The sequence below is a fragment of the Gracilinanus agilis genome, chromosome 2 (genome assembly GCF_016433145.1).
Source record: "Gracilinanus agilis isolate LMUSP501 chromosome 2, AgileGrace, whole genome shotgun sequence".
Lineage (NCBI taxonomy): Eukaryota > Metazoa > Chordata > Mammalia > Didelphimorphia > Didelphidae > Gracilinanus > Gracilinanus agilis.
In genome coordinates this window covers 390,719,724-390,725,796 of record NC_058131.1, presented here as the reverse complement: position 1 = coordinate 390,725,796, position 6,073 = coordinate 390,719,724, and the positions used below count along the sequence as shown (strand labels likewise).

Sequence of the window (6,073 nt, the reverse complement as noted above, 5' to 3'; positions counted from 1 at the left end):
GTTAATATGAGTATTTATTTTGCTTGGTTATACATATTTGATACAAAAAAAAGATTTTGTTTTTCCTCCTTTCAATTTTTTGAAGGATGGGAAGATAATGGGTCACACAACTAGTAAGTGTCCAAGGCCAGATTTGAACTCAGAAAGATGAGTCTTTTTCTGCCTGCCCTTTGATCCAGCCATACAACTGCTGGGTTTATACCCCAAAGAGATAATAAGGAAAAAGACTTGTCCAAAAATATTTATAGCCGCACTCTTTGTGGTGGCAAAAAATTGGAAAATGAGAGGATGCCCTTTGATTGGGGAATGGCTGTACAAGTGTGGTATCTGTTGGTGATGGAATACTATTGTGCTGCAAGGAATAATGAGCTGGAGGAATTCCATGTGAACTGGAATGACTTCCAGGAATTGATGCAGAGTGAAAGGAGCAGAACCAGGAGAACATTGTACACAGAGACTGATACACTGTGGCACAATCAAATGTAATGGACTTCTCTACTAGCAGCAGTGCAATGACCCAGGACAATTCTGAGGGATTTATGGAAAAGAACGCTACCCACATTCAGAGGAAAAACTGTGGGATCAGAAACACAGAAGAAAAACAACTGCTTGATCACATGGTTTGATGGGGATATGGTTGGGGATGCAGACTCTAAACCATCACCCTAGTGCAAATATAAATAATGTGGAAATAGGTCTTGATCAATGATACATGTAAAACCCAGTGGAACTGCGAGTTGGCTATGGGAGAGGAGAGAAAGAACATTGAATCTTGTAACCATGGGAAGATGTTCTTAATCAATAAAAAATATATTAAAAAAAGAAAGATGAGTCTTTTTGACTATATATGTGTTATATGTGTGTGTGTGTGTAGAGTGTGTGCACACACTCTACACACACACACACACACACACACACACACACACACACACACACACACACATTTAAATATCTTCCAAGGATCTGATCTGACTCCTTATGACTCAAACAATAGCTTGACTCCCAGTGAACCCTCTGTCTGAAATGGGAGACTTGAAGCTAGTATTCACCATGACTACACCCTACCTTCGCTGGGTTGGCAGGAGGAAGGGAGTGAGCTGGGCTTGCTCCAGAACAGGGTTAGGGAGAACTACCTGAATCTTTATAAACTGGGCCAGTACAGGGACAAAAGAGTCAGTAAAACCTTTTGTTGTCATTATTTAGGCATATCCAACTCTCCTTGAGCCATTTGGGACTTTTCTAGGCAAAGATACTGGATTAGTTTGCCATTTCCTTTCCCAGTTTATCTTGTAGATGAGGAAACTAAAGTAGAGTAAAGTGACTTGGCCAGGATCACACAGCTAATAAGTGTCTGAGGCCAGATTTGAACTTAGAAGAGTCTTCTTGACTCTGGGTCCAGCACTGTACCAAATAGCTGCCCTTTGTAGAACTTTGGTTTTCTCTAATATGGAATATTGAATGCCTAACCTAAATAGTGCACCTAAGCTTTGTCCTTACTTTTGACAATCACCTACCAAAGTGCTGTATGCCACCCATAGCTTCTCAGTGGATTATCCCTCTCTCTGGCCAGGTTAGTTGGAGAACCTGGTTTCTCTTCACTGACATGACAGTGGATCTGGAGTGCCAGCATCTTAGGAACTAGGGAAGGTCTCCCCACAAGTGGTCTGGTGCTCAGCAGTAGGCACTCTCCCCTTTCTGTCTGAGGCTCCTCCTTTCTGTATGGACAAGGTGGGCTGGATGAGGTCGGCACTTCCCAGATGCTTTGCACCTTTTATTTACATGCTGCATAGGAGGCATGTGTTTTCAGATTGCCATTGTACTCCTATGTTTTGCTTATCTCTATTTGTTAAGATGGCAGGTCAGAGGAAGACAAAGGATTACTGAGTAGTGATGGCAATGACAGTGAAACACACATACACACACAAAAGAAGAAAACCGAAACTACACCAATGAAATAGTTTTTAAAATACAAAGGAGAAAACTGGGGGGGAAGTTCAAGACTGTATTAAATATAAACTTCAAAAAAACCAAAACGTAACAGCTCATGGTTTCATATATAATCTTTTCTGTTCTTTGTATATTGAAGCATTTGGTGTTTGACAAATTTATAATAAAAAAGGAAATTTAAAAATATGTCCATGGGTATAACTTTCCAAGGCACATTGCTCATCTGTTCTTTTGATGCTCACAACAGCCCTATTAAAGAAAGGGAGGCAGAGTGGAGATTATTATCCCCATTTTGCAGATAAGGAAATTGAGGCCCAAATCATAAATTAAGTTCAATAAAATGGCTACTATTAGAACCCAAGCCTCCAGACCAGGTCTTTTTTTTTTGCCAGATTTGTAAATAAGGTTGTTCAGATTCATAGAAATGTCATCATCATACAAATCAGTGGCCTTCTTAAAGGGAAAGACCCTGCTCATTTTTTCTAAGTCCAATGATGGCATTACCTATCCTTACATCATCCTTTTTGGGTAGGAGTGGGAGACAGTGTGGATTTATTCAAAGGGAGCAGCTGAGTCCTTATTGTGAGAGAGCAGAGAAAAGAGATCTTGAAACCAACCTTGACTGATAAAGGACTGTCAGCTCTCAAACTGTACCAGGGCAAACAATTTTAAAATAATTTGCCATTTTTTTTCCAAAATGTATTCTATCAAACTATAGGATCTGAGGGAGGCAAGTTACTTCTTTTCTCTGAGCCTCAGATGAAGAAAATCTCTACAATGTAGGAGTGCAGCTATCTAGATTCTTTCTAGCTCTAATCTTCCTTTCTCTCCCTATGCCTTTCTCTCCTCATTCTATCTGAGAAGAAAAAAACATTAATACTGTGCTCGGCATCTTTAGGCTTGTCTGCCAGAAACAATTTTATTAACTTAACTTTATTCTTAAATCCATGTATTTATAGGTTGGAGAACTGGTATGGGGAACCCACAATGACTTCAGATAATAGGAATCCTAAAGAAAAAAATCACAATATACAGAATACAGTTTGGGTTAAGATTCCAGAATATTTGAATAGCCAAGTTGCCATCCTATTCCCTTCTGGATCCTTAAAGAATCAGTGAAGGTCAATATTGAGAAACTTTTGAATAGGAATGAGAGAGCTTCCCTTTCTTTGAAATTAAGCAACAGTTCTTAAACCTTCTGGTCTTGGGACCCCTTTACACTTTTTTTTTTTTTTAACCCTTGTACTTCGGTGTATTGTCTCATAGGTGGAAGATTGGTAAGGGTGGGCAATGGGGGTCAAGTGACTTGCCCAGGGTCACACAGCTGGGAAGTGGCTGAGGCCAGACTTGAACCTAGGACCTCCTGTCTCTAGGCCTCCACTGAGCTACCCAGCTGCCCCCACCCCTTTACATTCTTAAAAATTATTGAGGATTCCCCCCAAGAACTTTTGTCTATATGTTTATAATATCTTGTGTTTATATTTACAATACCTATCAATTTTTACCATATTAGAATTAAAACACCTTAGTATTATTATGAAAATAGTTTTGTCCAACTTCCCCTGAAGCAGTGTTAGAGATCCCCAGGGCTCTGGAACCCACTTTGAGAACCACTGAAACAAAGGGTACTTACTTTGGGTAGGTGTGAACACCAGTCACTTCAGAGGAGTGGAAAGATGACAATCTCATCTCTATAAGGGTTAAGCTTGGTTATCATCCTTGCTTAATCACTTTCCCTTAAAAAATAAAAAGGCATTCTTTCTTTAATATTTCTAGTTTTTGCTAAAAAAGAAAACCTTCCACACTACATTATCACATTTGGTGTGAGCTCCATGGTAGGAATGGTGATGTTGGGTGAAGGGGCCCATAGACATGATATACTCTCACTGTCAATCATCTGGAGCTCAGGTTGGAAGGATGCAGTGAGAGCAATAGCCAATCTATTGAAATTGTTGATTCTCTCTCCTCCTGAATACTTTCTTTTCTCCGGAGTTCTTCGACACTACTCTCTTTTGGTTCTCCTCCTGTCTAACCTCTCCTTAATTTCCTTTGCTGGTTTATGTCTTGGGCTTTTTACTCTTCTCTTTCTACACTTCTTCCCTTCAAGGGCCCCATTAGCTCCCAGGGGTTCAAGTATCATCTCTGTACAGATAATTTCTGTGTTCCTCTCCAGTCCCATTCCAGAGCTCTAGTCCTGCAGAACTATCTATTGGGCATTTCAAGTTGGCTCTCCCATAGATTTATCAACTTCAACATTTCCAAACTGAACTAATTCTCCTTTCCCTAAACACGACCTTCTTCCCAACTTCTCTATTTTTGTTAAGGGTATCCCTGTCTTTCTAATATCCCAGGTTCCCAACTTCAGCATTATCCTCCATCCCTAACTCTTCCTCAATAGACATATCCATTCACTTTCCAAATCTTGCTATTCCTACTTACCTCCCCAATATTTGTCTCATTCAAGTCTCTTTTCTTTTCATACAACCAACGATCCCAGCGTTTCAGGCCCTTACTACCACTTACCTGGATTAAGTGTCCTCATGGATCTCTCTGCCTCAAGTCTCTGCCCTCTCCAATAGAACTCCAAAAGACAGGTCTGACCATGTTTCTCCCCTATTCAAAAAATTTCAGTGGGTCCCTATTAACCTTTAGAATAAAAAGCGAAGTCCAGTCTGTGGAGTACCTGTTAGTGCAGGTTTCAGTATAAAGATGGCTAAATCTAAGAACCACACCACCCACAACCAATTTGAAAATGGCACAAAAATGGCATCAAGAAACCTAGGTCACAGAGATATGAGTCTCTGAAAGGGACTCTTTCTGAGAAACATGCACTTTGCTAAGAAACACAACAAGAAGGGACTGAAGAAGATGCAGGCCAACAACGCCAAAGCCATCAAGGACTGAGCAGAGGCCATCAAGGCTCTGAGCACCAAGGCCAAGCTCCTCAGGCCCAAGATCTCCAAGGCCAATGCTGGGAGTGCTGGCCATAAGATGGCCACCAAGCATCCAGGCCCGAGGGTTGGCATCAAACATCCAGGCTCCAAGATCACAAAGCTTGACTCCAAGGTTGCCAGAACCACTGACCCCAAGAATGCCAAGCCCACTGCCCCCAAGGCCACCAAGTCTGACTCCAAGATCACCAAGTCTGACCCCCAAGGCCCCCAAATCTGACTCCAAGGCTACTAAATCTGATACCAAGGTCACTAAGGCTACCAAGTTTGTCACTAAGGTCACCAGGTCTGATCCCAAAGCAGCCAAGGCCACCAAGTCTGATTCTAAAGTTACAAAGCCCAGCGATGCCAAGGCTGCTAAGCCTGCTGAGTCCACTGACTCTAAGGGTGCCAAACCAAAAGATGCTGGGGCTAAAGCTTCTAGTCCCAAGCCTTCAAAGTCGATGCTTCAGGGCAGAAGGATTTGCTTAAACCCTAAACCACCACTTTTTTCGCCTCTTTCTTTTTGCCCTGCTTGTAGTCTGCCCCAGTCCCCCCAACCCCGTCCCACCAATGCCTGGAGTGAATTCCCTTCTTGCCTTCACCTTTCAGGATCCCATTGTTTCCAAATATAGCTCCAGAGACCACCTTCTATAAGAAATCTTTTCTAATATCTCCGCCTCCCAGGGAGTTCCTCTCTCAAATTAGCTTGTATTCGTTTTGTAGACATTCTGTATGCATTTTTACTTTCTCCATAGAACATAAGTTCCTTGAAAGCAGGGACGATTTCATTTTTGTCTTTTTATTCACAGCACCTGGCACAGTGTCTGGAACATAGCTTAATAAACGTTCACGGATCGATCGATTGACTAATACAATCCTTTCCAGCTTAAACATTTCATGTTGCCAGTAGCTAAGGGGCAGTTGAGGGATTTGATTCGGACTCCAAATCCTTTGCTTTGCTTCCCCCACTCCGCGCGCGGACACACACACACACACACACACACACACACACACACACACACACCTGCCTCAGAATTCAACAGGTTATGAGGGCGGAGGAAGACATCGTAGACACGGGAAAGAAGGTGATCACAGTCCAAGGCAGCAGGGAGTAACTGGAGGGTTTGGGCAAGGAGTGAGGTAGCCCCATTTGACTGGAATTTTCCCACCGTGTGTGGACGGTAATAACTTGA

The 6,073-nt window shown here is 42.1% G+C and overlaps 1 pseudogene; it reads left to right on the top strand.

Moving 5' to 3' along the window:
- Positions 1–4,656: 4,656 nt before the first annotated feature.
- Positions 4,657–5,512, top strand: LOC123233819 (annotated as a pseudogene).
- The last annotated feature ends 561 nt before the right edge of the window (positions 5,513–6,073 follow it).